Source organism: Podarcis bocagei (assembly GCF_964188305.1).
Source record: "Podarcis bocagei genome assembly, chromosome: 17".
NCBI lineage: Eukaryota > Metazoa > Chordata > Lepidosauria > Squamata > Lacertidae > Podarcis > Podarcis bocagei.
In genome coordinates, this window is record NC_138143.1 from 19,753,208 (window position 1) to 19,768,342 (window position 15,135).

Consider the following 15,135-nt stretch of genomic DNA (forward strand, 5'->3'; position numbering starts at 1 on the left):
TATCAAAACAACAGCTGTGGAAAAGGCACATGAGAACCATTCAGTTAGAAAACTGCGTCCCTCCTCTCTTTCCTCCTTGTGTAGAAAAGTATTTTTAAAAGTCCATGATCATCTGACTTTCATGGGATTCTGTGGTGAACCAAAGCCTCTGAGATCATTCCCAATGCTTTCTGCAGTCATCTGTGATCAAGTTTTCAACTCAGGAAGCAACACAGAAACAACGCCTTTCTTCTGAAAATGCCATGAATGCCCCGCTCCGCCTTCCTCTGTGCAAACTTGGGGTCCAACAGTTTCCCCTGAGATTGTTCCCCAGATAATTCCTCAAACTTGGGAAATGTATTTGGCTGCAAGCTAAAGTCTGCAATCAATTAACGTAACGAGAGAGGAGAAAGGGAATATAACAAAGGGCATTCGACTGGGTTTTTGTGTGTGCCAACATCACCAAAACCATTGGGTCAAAACAGTTTCACCAGCTCCTTGCCAAGGAAAATGGTGCCACAGATTTATGGTCCTTTATCAGGATCCTTTGCAACTGCTTCCAACTATCTCAGTGCGGTCAGGAAAAGTTGTGGGGTTTGCATGTTCCCGCCTCTCTAAGATGCCAAGAATTCTTGCATTCTTCCAGCACAAACACTGCTCCTGAACCTTACTGCCAGCCTACAGGACCTAATGATGTTGGTATCAGTCACCTCTTCCTTCTTTGCATGCCAGCTTTGTTTCAATGACTCTCAGATGGTGGCACCAAGGTCTGCACCAAGTCCATGCCTGAGGCTCAACGGAGTGGTCCTCTGACGGCCCAGCTTCTCCCCTATCTGGACAGGGATAGCCTAGCTATTGTTGTCTATGTTCTGGTAACCCATAGGTTAGATTACTGCAATGTGTTATATGTGGGGCTGCCTCGGAAGATGATTCGGACACTTAAGTTGGTGCAGAATTCAGTGGCCAGGTTGCTCACCGGGGCAAGGCAGTTTGAGCATATAACGCCAATCCTGGCTCGACTGCACTGGCTGCCAATTAGTTTTGGGGCCCAGTTCAAAAGTGCTGCTTCTGACCTGTAAAGCCTTAAGCGGCTCAGGACCGCAATGCCTCAAGGCCTGCCTCTCCACATATGAACCTACCTAGGCCCTGAAACCATCCTCTGAGGTCCTTCTTTGTGCGTCTCCTCCGTGAAAGGTCTGGAGGGTAGCAACAGAAGAACGGGGCCTTTTCTGTGGTGGCTCCCCATTTGTGGAATGCTCTCCCTAGGGAAGTCCGCCTGGTGCCTTCATTATATAGCTTAAGGCGCTAGGTGGAAATGTTTCTCTGCAACCATGCCTTGGGCTGATTAGCATCCTATTTGAATGCGTTTGGCTGATTTAACATCCATTTGAATGTTTTTGTGTTCGTGTTTTTATTATGTACAGTGGTACCTTGGTTTACGAACTTAATCCATTCTGGAAGTCCGTTCTTAAACCAAAGCATTCTTAAACCAAGGCGCGCTTTCCCATAGCAGCGGGGGACTCAATTTACAAATGGAACACACTCAACAGGAAGCGAAACATGTTCTTAAACGAAGGCAAAGTTCACAAACCAAAGCACCTACTTCCAGGTTTGCAATGTTCTTAATCCAAGTGGTTCGTAAACTAAGCTGTTCTTAAAGCAAGGTACCACTGTAACCTTTCCTCTGCCATCACTGGAGATTCAGAAGCACATAGTGAACATGCTAGAGAGGGACAGGAGCAACAATTATGCCAAGCTGCACAGACTGCAAAACAATATATGCCATTATTCAAACAAACCATGTACGACCTGGCACCTCCTTCCTCTGGCAATAAAAGACTGCTATTGTGGTGGCACGTGTATTGCTTGGCGAATGAGCTTGAGTCAGTTTCGAGAGGGATAAATTAAGACCTTTTGTGCTAGACGTTTAAGCCTCGTTCAACCTTCCATTAAGAGGGGCAGAACAGATGAGACATTCAAGAATTCAGCCAACAACAGCCCCCACTCCTTGACAGATAAGAATTTCTTGCCAAAATAATGTTTGCTTCTTAACCCTTTGTTCGTAGCCCACTTTGCCTCCCATTTAAAACCAGATGAGATAGAAGGTTTCTCCTAGCTTTGAAGTTGTGGAAAATGCAGATGGAAGGCACCACAATGGCATAGACAAGATATAATAAGCACTGCACAGCTGACCAGAAAGTGGGATGGTTTTACCAATCAGAAACAGCAAGAGGTGGGCCTTTGGGGTGGGTAGGGGGCTCCGGAGCCAATGAAAAAAGGAAGCAGCCAGCCAATAGGCAAGTGTGGGCAACGCAGACGTCTCGGAAGGGTTGTGCTAGCTGTGTTACTCAAACTATTTGCGACGCACCGATCTGAGTGCTTTGTATGACTGAAGGAGGAGGAGAGCAGGCCAAGGCAAGGAACAGCATTCTGTCAAACCATTATCCCACACTTTCCACTGCACGTTCCTGCCAATATCGGAAAATTGATATTTTGGGGGACTAGATTTGTCGGGCAAAAGCTCCAAATCTGCTCGGATTGCACAACCTGGATTTGCTGGCATGCGGTAAAATCCCGCCTCGAAATCATTCTTTTTAAGCTGGAGGTGCTGCAAATCTGCTATATATACGTAGCGCTCATTAAAGAAACTTTGAGAGAGGAAGTGCGGAAAGCGACGCTCCGCTGGTTCAACGCTTCCTCTGACAGCTTTTGTCAAACAGAAAAGGTATCTCAGAGTTCAAAGGAATCCCTCTTAAGCTTTTACAGCTCGAGTCTGGATTGAGAACAGCGCTGGTTCCCCTGAGGGAGTAACTTAAAATACTTTCTGTCCTCCACGGCTGGGTTACTCTTGAGGGGCTGTGGTGTCATAATTGGCACGAGGTGTTGGCTGCAGTAATCCTGCACTTCACACACAAAAAACGAGCTTCCCAGCAGTTCCCACGGGGATAGGGTTCGTCTCAAATCCTAGCGACCATCATTGCAGTGAGAGAATGTTTCTCAAGTGCTGATAGACCCCATGACCTGTAATGTTTGGAAGAAAGGCACAGAAAGAGACTGTGCAATGAATCCAGTCTCCGATACAAGTTTGCTCAACGTCCGTTCCCCAACAAAATTCTCCCAAAACCCACTTCGGAGCGCTAACCTACAATTTAGTTGTGTACAGACTTGTCATTTTTGCCGGAGTAACCTACTATTAAGTTGGGAGAAAATAATCTAAATATATCCACTTCCCACAACACGGATGTAAAACACGGCATCGGATTTGACAGTCCCTAACCCGCCTTGACACAATACCTTTTTTTTGGTGAGGTTTCCGGAGGAATCTGACACGATGCAATCTTAATCTGAACAAGCAGGTTTGTAAAAAGGGGACGTTTGGCGTGGGAAAGAGGGCGCAAGGTAGTGCAAGCTTAAGTTACACCTTAACAGTATTGTTGAAAAGAAATACCGTCTTTTTTGCACCATAACACTCACTTTTTCCCTCCTAGAAAGTAAGGGGAAATGTCTGTGCGTGTTATGGAGGGAATGCCTACGGGTGGCCGGGGGGGGGGGGATCTGCTGCAGTCGTGAGCAGAGGATCCATGGTTCCCCTTCCTTCCCTCCTCCGTGGTTACAAAGCATGGATCCACATGGATCCTCAGGATTTTTGCATTGGGCTACTCCAAACTCACTGTCAGATCACATGTCTGTGGCCACAGCATGAACCACAAAAATCATATATCCACTATTTCGTTTAGAATATTTTTTTCTTGTTTTCCTCCTCTAAAAACTACGTGCGTGTTATGGTCTGGTGCGTGTTATAGAGCGAAAAATACGGTACTTTCTTTTCAACTGTCTGTTATGGTTATAGTTATCAAGTCAGAACCAGAATAGCCAGGATGGGCCTCAAGATGCTCTCCTTCCTGGTACAAATCCATATTCCAAAGCCAAATGACAGATGACTCTTCCTTCAGCACTGGGAACAGTACGATGTCCTCAGATGCCCCTGATGAAAGCAGAAAGGTCGGTACAGAGATGCAGGACAAGAACTGTGACACAAACAGCTCCGTTCTCCAGCAGACGGGTTTGCTCAGGGAACTGAGGAGGAGCAACTGGTTTGCGGGCAGTTGCTACACCCTGCCTAAAGATAGGGCCAGCACTGAGAACAGCCTCCAAAATGTTACTCAGCACAGCTGAGCAACATTTACCTTTGCCAATTAAAAAAACAGCCCTCATCAATTAACTACCTTTTTACTCTACCAACCAAAGTCATCTATTCTGAGCTTCTAAAAAAAATTAATACAGTCATTTCGAAGCCCCATGCTTTGTGAAACCTGGATTTCACCAGCATGGTAATATAATTGCTTAGCCTTGGTAATCTAGAAAAATGCAACCTGTGTTGCTGATAGTAGTACGACTCAAGCAACACGTTGGCGACTAATATACACACAATAATTAAAAATCTGAGAAAAAGACAAAGTCTTGAACTTATAATGTCTGATTTCAATAGATTTTTCAAATGCCAGTGCGAAACAGGTGCAAAACGCCGGCACCCTGTCTACAACTCCACTAGCATCTCTTGGTATTGTGAACACAACCGAACTTACCCTTTGTTGGTATCTTCATGAACTTACTTAAAAAGATAAAGAAAACAAAAGACTGAGTTAAGCATTTGAAAAATCCATTGAAATCAGACATTGTAAGTTCATCTTAGACTGAGTAGTTCACAAGTTTCTGTGGCTTTGCACAAGACTTTGTATTTTTCTCAGAAGACTGGCAAAGAATGTATAATTATTTTGGTAATTATTGTGTGTATATTCGTCGCCAAAGTGTTGCATGAGTCATACTAGCCTTGGTAATCTGGCATTCCAATATGGAGCTGGGCTACTTTTGGTGGCTAGCCTTCCCAGATGCCATGTGTACATCTGTGTGTTTAGAATCACAGACTCTTAAATCTGTATAATCAAACAGTGTAGTCTGCTCAAATACAGATTAATTAAAAAAAGAAAAGCCCATTCAAGTTCCAATAACCCCCCTAAAGAAACCCACAATCAAAGAAACCTCTACAACAAAACAGACTTAGAATACCTGATCTCACACAAACCAATTCCTTTCATCCTTGTTTATCACCACATTCCAGAGTACGTGACTAATAACTTAGAGGAGGATTCAGTTATATAGCTTATTTATCAGCCACAACCTCCTTTTATCCTCTGCAATCAGCACTTGGCCAGATCTACTCAATTTGTGTCTGGATTAGTCCATACCTCCTTTTTCTTTTAACACACACAAATCACATGATCCTCCATGGCTCTCGGACTCACTCGATCACGTCGCTTGGCGCTTATGCTGTTTCCCAACTCCCACACTTCCATGTGCAAGACTCTGCACGCTGGGACTCCTCACACAGGGGCAGGTAACGTATTTATGACAGCATGGGGGGAAAATTCCCAGAAGTGGCAACCATAAGCTCTCTACCCCAGCAGACAGCTCTTTTTCCCGGTCCTGAAATCGGCACAGTGCTACTCTCAGTTGCAAACTTGCAATGTGCCTCAAATAACACAATTGCCGTTAGCCTGTGCATACACAGAGGCAATACAACTGCACGAGACTTAGATCTAGGAAGACTTTCCCGAAACGAGAAATCCGAGAGGTGGAGAGGTTGGAAACAACTCTTGGATACCAGGCCTTGAGTTGCACAGATAGGATTTCCTGGTTCTGGGCTGCTGCAGACCTGCGTGCCACATCCTTCGATAGGCCCAGAACAATATCGACAAACGAGCAAGGAGATTTCAACACAAGATCGCCGCCGGGTAATAAGTAACCCTACCTGATTGGTTTTGATCCGCCACATCCCTCTGCCAGCTTCATCGCACTAATTCTCCTATTAATGGGAAGATGAAATGAAGCAGTTTCACACCACCGGGGCATGAAAAATACCGAAGCAAGCATTCAAGTTGTCATCTTCTTAAACTGTGACATGGGTTTGGTTTCCAGAACGCTATCGCATGTCGACACCGATACCAAGCGAGAAGCCTTGCCTAATCCAGGGATAGCAACGCAAGCAACGTAACAGGCTGTATGTAACTAAGTAAATTCTTTTTAAACGCGATTCAACAGATCGTATCAAAATATATGGTTCTATAGACCAACTTATCATAAAAACGAAACGTATTATGAGAAATTAAAGTTCAGCAGATAGATCAGGAAATACAATTATCCTGGAATCCTTGTCTTATTTTCTGCATGTGCCATTCTTCCAAGTTCTTCACCTGATACCTGCATACAAGGAACGCTAGTATTCTTAAAAGCAACTTCAGTGAACAAATTTCTGGGGGTACGCATACCCGTAAACATTTTGTGAATCTTTGCACTTTTGTCCATTTACTGTATTTATTTTTCCCAATTTGAACTATAAAATGGCAGTTTTCTTGAGTACCCCTAAACACTTTTTTTAAGGAAGAAAAAGCACTGGGTATATCAATATATTGTCCAAAACCATTTTGAAGTCCATATCATATCAGTTTCATAGTTTTTGACTTGGCAGTACACAGTGGTACCTCTGGTTATGAACTTAATTTGTTCCGGAGGTCCGTTCTTAACCCGAAACCGTTCTTAACCTGAGGCGCGCTTTCGCTAATGGGGCTCCCGCGGACACCACGCCGCGATTTCCGTTCTCATTCTGGGGCAAAGTTCACAACCCGGAGCAATGGGTTAGCGGAGTTTGTAACCCGAGGTACCACTGCATTGTGAATACCCCCCCCCCGTGTGTGTGTGTGTGTGTGAGTGAGTGAGTGAGAGAGAGAGAGAGAGAGAGAGAGAGAGAGCGCTATGCAAAAATCGCAATGTGGGAAAAACCATGAAGGCAGTCAATGCTTTTACATAGCTCCATCCTTATTTCAGACATCGTGATATATCGGCATATTGCAGCGTTTAGCTAGTGATACACTGCGATGTTGAAAATAAGATATTTCCCAGTCCACCACCGTTGATCTCTCCTCACAATGAACGGGCACAGGTGGGCATGCTTTGAGGCCACACTCGGCTCAGGCAGGATGATAATTATTATGCTTTGGCATCTCAAGGGCTAAAGGTTCCCCCATCTCGGCCCTCGAAGATTCTCCACAGCTGAGGTCCAACGTGGAAATAATATTTGCAATGGGCTATTTTATCCACAGGTGGATTTTTAAATGGTTTTAAAAATCCCCAGGGCATGTTAAGGGGCTGTTATCTGAAAGCAGTTGTGTTCCTCCCAAAACAACTGCCTATTCCTGCTGTTCCTGCACTAAGCTAAAAATCCTGGCATGTCTTAAGTGGAAGCTTATCTCGGATCATTAAAAACAGTACATTGTGCAGCAGGCTTTAACAAGGATGCCCGGAAGCATGGGTGACACAAAAGACACACACACAACTTGCTTCGTAATCAGAAAGGAGGGTTTGTATGCAACAAGAACATTATAAAATGGTGATGAGTCTATGAAGAAGCCGAACGCTACAATCCCAGAAAAAGCGGCAGCAGCTGCTGACACGATCCCTTAAGTACAATAATTAGCTGGAAGCAATTCTAAACTAAGCACTTCCAGTAAAAAGGCTGGGCTCTTCAGCAGCTTCTAAAAAACCAGAACAACCTGGCATTGGTTAAGAAGTCCACATTCTCCAGAACCCAGTGCAAGGATTTCATTTGCTTTTCCAAGCCATCTGGGGAAAAAACACACACCTGACCTTCAAGATTGTTAGTTACCATCGGAAATCTGGGGGAACTGGTCTCCAATATTATTATTATTAGTGTTAATTTGAATGTTTTACATTTGTTTTATTGTGCTTTTAAATTTTGTAAGCCATCCTGGGAATTTTATTGAAAGACTGGGTGCAACTCCCTAAAATATAAAACGCCGTTTTTAATAGCATGCGTTACTCTCGTTTCATAGCATTTTTAGTGTGTGTGTGTTGTTATACTTTACATTGGTTTTTGAAAGCCCTTTTGCACTCCCGAGTAGCCTTTAGAATTTAATATAAAGGAAGTGAATGGAAATGAAACTTCCGAGTCAAATTTCTAGACCTTTTGGCTCAATAACTGGACTGGGAAAACCTCACCCTCGTCTTGATTAATATTATTCCACTGTTCCTTACACAGAGCAGTTTACTGGCTGTCCATGAGTTATACATTAGTGAGGGAGGGAGAAAAACTTTTTAATAATTTTATTAATTTTATAAATGTTGCTTCTTACTTGTCTTCGCCAAAACTTGATCCAGCCACCATCTCTACCGGCCTATCTGATATTGCCAACAAGCCCAGACAGTGGTTAATGGCTGCTGGCACTGTTCCTGCCAATGTCTACATCGACCGCAAGGGGGAAAATGACGCCTGTGGGTACGATTAACGAGGATCATATCTGAATATTGGCATGCTAGTAAACTTGTTGCCAAACGAATTTGCTGCTTCGAATTAGGACGCTGTATTTGGGAGATGGTTTTGTTATGGCGAACATGCTATTGGGTTATACTGCGTTCCCTTGTCTCCTCGATAGTCCCAAACAGATTTTGCAACAATTGGGCTAGATCCAGAGGGAAACAGCCACGGCTTTGCAAACGATATTGCCAATAAACGGTGCACATGCAGTCTGCAACAGAGGCCACATCTATTCAAGGAAGCTGAGCCACTATAAATTAGGCTATCAGTTTGGTGCATCTAAATTTTACTAGCCTGCTTTATGCCATTAGCCATTTGCTGACCTGGCCATGGTTTGGACAGTTATCTAAAAATCACCAGTCATCTGCACGAGGAAGGATGGAAGCCAGGGATTAATCTCTTGTCTGCAAGAGCATAATAATAAATGTTGTGATTGTGGCATATGGGCGTGGAAATAGTGCTCCAAATCAATACAGAAATCCAAATAAGACATTTGTGTGTGCGCGCACATGTTTTAAGTGCAGCACTTATGAAGGCAAACCTGAAAAATGCATGAAATGGCTGCAGGATCCAACCCTTCTCTCGGTTGAGGGGGGTGAAGGGAAGTTGCCAATTAATTTATTCCAAAGGGAATAAATTACACAAGGCAAGGGCACAGAGAAAAGTTCAGATAATGTGCACATTTTGTAAACAGTACAGAACTTAAATTCTATAGACGCGAAATCTGAGTATCTTTTGTGTTATATATGTATTTACTTAAAGCGTAAGTCATACAAATGGCAGAGAGTCAAAAGTATTGTTAAATAGGGCTGCATGATGTATCGATACATCGTCCAAAATCGGTTTGAAGTCCACCTTCATGATAATGGTTTCATAATATCCGACATGGTGATATATCACGAAATCACAATGTCTGCATGTGCTATGTAAAAATAAAAAATTGTGATATGGGAAAGCTAATGGGGCCTCCTGCTGCTGCCGTGCCACCGGAGCATGATTTCTGTTCTCATCCTGAAGCAAAGTTCTTAACCCAAGGTAATATTTCTGGGTTAGCGGAGTCTGTAACCTGAAGCGTATGTAACCCGAGGTACCACTGTACTATTAGAAATACATAGACAGGCAATTATGAAATGATTGTGAGGTTTAATAAGTTAACTGTTTATATTTGGACAACTTTTCCTCTGTACTTTATTGGAAGGAGAAAAACAATCATTTCCTTAATAACAATTTAAACCATTTATTTAACTAAAGGAATAACATTATAGCATATGTATCCATGTTTGTTAACTGATGTGGTTAAACGTTTGTTTTGTTTTGTTTTTAAAAACTTAGACTGGGTTTTAGCATACATGAAAAACTTTGGACTTTAAGGTAGCTTAAATAGAAAACTATCTTTAAAAAGATTTTTCCTCCGAAAGCATTTTATTTAAAAAATAAAAATTTAAATTTTTAAAATTCCTTCCCCCCCCCTTTTTTTTAAAATCGTTGATTTTTATCCACCCTGGTAGTGTCAGAGTCTTCAAGGGCTGAGGACTAGACGGGGTGATGCTTCAGTTGCCTGGTCTTCCTGCATTACTGAAAAACTAACTGGAAGTCCACAAACAGCAAAGGCCAAAAGGCAGCGATCGAAGGGCGGGTTTGAGCTTGACATTACCCCATCCCTTCATTTTGGCCACACAAAAAGCTCAGGATGCTTGTCTTGTAGGGGGGTCCCTGGTGCAGGCAATTTCCGGGATCCTGCAAACTGAACTTCAGCAGAAGGATGACTTTGTGGGGAAATCTGTCACATAACAATTCAGATTGCCCAAGTACCATTTAGCCAGGCAGAGAGGTAACTAGGCTTCATCCGAACAGCATCTTCCCAGATAGAAAAGAAAAGAGTGCTTAGAATTAGCCTTGGTAAAAGAGCAGCTTGGGGAACCCCAGACTCACATAAATGTAAAAGGATTAAGAGAAGACCTTTGCTCCAAGTCTCCATTTCTCACATTTTTTTTCTATCCTTTATTGGCCTTTTAGGGTTTGGTTTTTAAGGGGGAAAGGCACTTTATGGCTTTTTCACTCAGCTACAGACAAAAACCACCTAAAAGCTTATTACCTGCTCCTGAAACGGTTTTAAAAAACCAGCACACTTTTAAAGAAGTAAAAAAAGTATTGCTTTTCACATCCATCACCAAAGCCCAACCTGCCCTACCCGATAAAAGAAAGAATGTTGTTTAATTGGGCTTTTGTACGGCCCTAAAGTGCATAGCCGTGTTCCACTCTAATTAGATTTTTTTTCTTCCCTCCTGAAGCTAAGTCTCTGGATTTGATCTTGGAAAGGCACCTCCTTGAAGTTATATGAGGGGAAAAGGAGCCTCTCAACTTCCTAAAAGCAGGCAGGGACACAGCAGACCACTTGAACTCAAGCCAAGAGCGTCAACTGCAAAGCAAAAACCAATAAGCCAGGAAAGCTTACATTTGTGGAACTAATTAAGCTAAGTTGCTGCTTTGGGGTTTGGTTTTTATTTTTAAAAAAGAACATTCCATTGATTATGTGGACAGCAAGGTGTTTGACCCTAATGGAATGGGGGAGCCAGTCTGCCTGCACTGGATACTGGAGAAGGATAATATTTACTCCAATTAACTACAAGGGTTACAAGCAATGCACTTTGACTCCCAAGAGCGGCCTTCTAATGCTCACCAGTTTATAAAGTAACAGATCCAACCCTTAACAGATTTCTGTAGTCTTTCCGGTAAAAAGGTAAAGGATCCCTGGACGGTTAAGTCCAGTCAAAGGCAGCTATGGGGTTGCAGCGCTCATCTTGCTTTCAGGCCGAGGGAGCTGGTGTTTGTCCACAGACAGCTTTCCAGGTCATGCGGCCGGCATGACTAAACAGCTTCTGGCGCAACGGAACACTGTGACGGAAACCAAAGTGCACAGAAATGCCGTTTACCTTCTCGCCACAATGGTGCCTATTAATCTACTTGCACTGGTGTGCTTTCAAACTGCTAGGTTGGCAGGAGCTGGGACAGAGTAATGGGAGCTCACCCTGTCATGGGGATTCAACCCACCAACCTTCTGATCGGCAAGCCCAAGAGGCTCAGTGGTTTAGACCACAGCACAACCTGCTGTAGTCCCTAGCAGCAGCCCATAATTCCACTGCCTCATGGTGAGCCTTAGCTTTCCTCCTCAGCTTGCGGACCTAGCTTAGTGACAGGGTAGCTGCTTTCCAGGTTCAATTCCTAGCCTCTCTAGGTAGGGATGGGAAAGACCCACCTCTGAAATCTTGGTGATCTGCTGCAAATTAGTGTGGACAATAATCAGCTAGATGGAGAATAAAAGTAAAGGTAAAGGGACACCTGACCATTAAGTCCAGTCGTGGCTGACTCTGGGGTTGCGCACTCATCTCGCTTTACTGGCCAAGGGAGCCGGTGTACAGCTTCCGGGTCATGTGGCCAGCAGCGCACGGAAACACCATTTACCTTCCCACCGGAGTAGTACCTATTTATCTACTTGCACTTTGACGTGCTTTCGAACTGCTAGGTGGGCAGGAGCAGGGACCGAGCAACGGGAGCTCACCCCGTAGCGGGGATTCGAACCGCCAACCTTCTGATTGGCAAGTCCTATGCTCTATGGTTTAACCCACAGCGCCACCCACATCCCAGATGGAGAATAACAGTTCCTAATGTATGTTCCCCAAGATAGGACGCACTGCAAGCCAGAGAGAAAAACAGGAGCCTGCAATTTGGGTATTTGAAGTGCCTCAGCACCTAACGGACCCAAATAACCCTATGGAGAATCTTGGAATCGTAGAGTTGGAAGGGACCATGAGGATTCATGTCCAACAGGTAGATCGTGATCTACCAGTAGATCACTGGACATCTGTGGTAGATCACTGGCTGCCCCAACAAAAACTCAACAACTTTGACTTGAACCCCCCAAAAGGGGGTAGATCACTGCAAGTTTTTAACTCTGTGAGTAGATCACAGTCTCTTGGGAGCTGGCCAGCCCTGATCTAGTCCAACCCCCTGCAATGTGGGAATCTTTCACTCCATGTGGGGCCCCAACCCACAACCCTGAGATTAAGAGTCGCGCGTTCCTCCAACCGAAGAGGGCAGGAATCGCCTCTGTTCGTTGTTCCTGGCTCCACTGTCGGGACAATCCAGCAAATAATGCCAGGCTCCAAAATGTGGAGCTGGAGATTGTTCCAGATCTCGCACAGAGGCAGATGTCCCATGCCAGGAGGCAGGTTGGATCTTGCCTACCGCAAGGATCCGTCTTGGCTAGGAAGGCAAATCAAGATTTGTGAGCCTAAATAAAATGTCGGTATCAGGTCAAGGGGCGACATCAGCAAGTGGGGCACAGGTGATAACCTATTGAGGGTGGGTGCCCATGGGTGGAAGCCCAGAGAACCGATGCCTCAAATGGTATTTTATTCCCAGTGACTGTTCTGCACAAACACTGCAATCACAGGTGGGAAATTTATGGGCTGCTCCTGAGCACGGCATAATAATTAAAAAGCTGTCAAGAGCAAAATGTAAATATAAATGACACCATAATCCTACACATTTACATAATCTGACACTTTCTTCAACAGAACTTAGTATGTAGTAAAAAGCGTTCAGGACTGCAGCTTAAAGGTATAATCCTATAAATGTTTATTTAAAAGTAATTCCTACCAAGTTCCATCTCTGCAGTAAATGCAACTTAAATCACATTTGTCCAAATACACTTGCAGCCCATTTCCTAAAAAGAACTGTTTTGAGAACTGACGGCTTTTAATGGCGCCATGCTGTTTTTATTGTATTTATTTGTATGTTTGAAACAAGACTTTTTAATATCTGTATGTAGTTTTAATTCTGCTAATGTTTAATTGTTTTTAATGATTGTTTTTTTCTGTGTTTATAGTGATTCTTGTTTTTATCTGTAAGCTGCCTTGTAATATATAGTAGTAGTAGTAGTAGTAATAATAATAATAATAATAATAATAATAGTAATAAATAATAAACCTGGCAACTGTTACAGATGAAAATAGAACCATAGGGAGCTCAGAAGTCAAAATGCCGACCGAGGTCTTGTTACTGTATTAGCAGCAGATTTCAAAATGTAACATTTTGGGTTTGGGAACTTCTTTCGTCTGGGAACAGGCACAAGACTACAGTGGTGCCTCGCAAGACGGAAAACTCGCTAGACGAAAGAGTTTTCCGTTTTGGAGGTGCTTTGCAAAACGAATCTCCTATGGGCTTGCTTCGCAAGACGACAATGTCTTGCGAGTTCCTGCGGGGTTTCCCCCCCCCCTTTTCTAAGCCGCTAAGCCGCTTATCAGCTGATCCGATCAACAGATAAGCCGCTAAAAGCCGCTAATAGTGCTAATCCGCTAATCCGTCAATGGGCTTGCTTCGCAAGACGAAAAAACCGCTAGACGAAGAGAATCACAGAACGGATTCTTTTCGTCTTGCGAGGCACCACTGTAATCAGGAAGGATACCAGAAACTCTGTGGGACTACAGCCACTTGGATGGTGTCAGCTCTGAAACTGTCAAGATACAAAACAGGTTTGAGTTCAGAGCGAAGTTCGCAGGGCTCAGCAAACTTTTTCAGCTGGTGGCTGGTCCACTGTCCCTCAGACCTTGTGGGGAGGCCAGACTATATTTTGGGAGAAAAAATGAATGAATTCCTATGTCCCGCAAATAACCCAGAGATGCATTTTAAATAAAAGGACACATTCTACTCATGTAAAAACACGCTGATTCCCGGACCATCCGCGGGCCGGATTGAGAAGGCGACTGGGCCGGATCCGGCCCCCGGCCCCTAGTTTGCCTGCCAATGGTTCAGAGTAATTGCACATGCAGAATCAGCACATCTGATCTCCAAACAGCTCCACGCCTGCTTAATTTATTGAAGGATGGGGACAGACCTCTTGATTTTTTCCTCTCTCTCTCTCTCTCTTTTTTTTAAAAAAAAATATATATAGTAAGACTTTTCAACTGTACAACTCAGCATGTAAAATGTGGCAGACTGAAACTTAAGGGCAAAGTCATCATCAGTGAAAACTGCAACAACAAAGCAACCATTTATGGTTTAGATTCCTTATCTCCTCCCACCGACTCCATAAGGAAGGAAGAAATCAGCAATTCCACCTGCTAACTTAGAAACAGAGGCTTCTTTTTTAACTTCACTATCTTCAATGGCATTTGAACTCCATTTGCCTTAATTGCGGTGGAATCACAGTGCCATTGCAATGAAGGAAACAATGTGAATGTCCTTCCCAGGCTGGACCTACAGTATCTCCTTTGTTGCCTCATTGTCCCCTCCGTGTGCAGGAGCGGTTTAAGGTTAGCTTGGTTTTATAAGGTTAGCTCAGCTTTACAGGCCAGCTGCTATATTATCCTGCACAGCAGATAACAAGCGCAGGAGACGCAAAGGAGGGGCTACTCTTTCTTTTAAAGGAGAAGGCAGAGCTTTCGAAGTTCACAATGCACACGCTGCCACGGCTTTCATCAGAAGCAGCCGCATGAAAAATAAATGGCACACTTTTGCCTTTCCGCACACTGCTCCGAGCCGTCAGATGAGCATGCAAACCAAACAAGCCCTGATTCAAGCTGGCCACACCTCCGCTTCTTCTTTTTTAATTTCTTAATAAATGATACAGAACATTGAAATGAAATAAACAAACAAATACTAAAACAAAATTAAAATGAAGGAAATACATGTACACCCTACACTGAAAACATAAACCCTACGTACCCCCGTGACTTTTCTCCACCACGACTCGACTTCCTTTAGCT

General features: G+C 43.7%; 1 protein-coding gene across 3 annotated transcripts in view; it reads right to left on the minus strand.

Annotated features, from left to right (window-relative positions):
• The window catches only part of MOB3B (MOB kinase activator 3B), a 96,443-nt gene that overhangs the window by 48,916 nt on the left and 32,392 nt on the right, over window positions 1-15,135 (minus strand). The gene's annotated exons all lie outside the window — the stretch shown is intronic.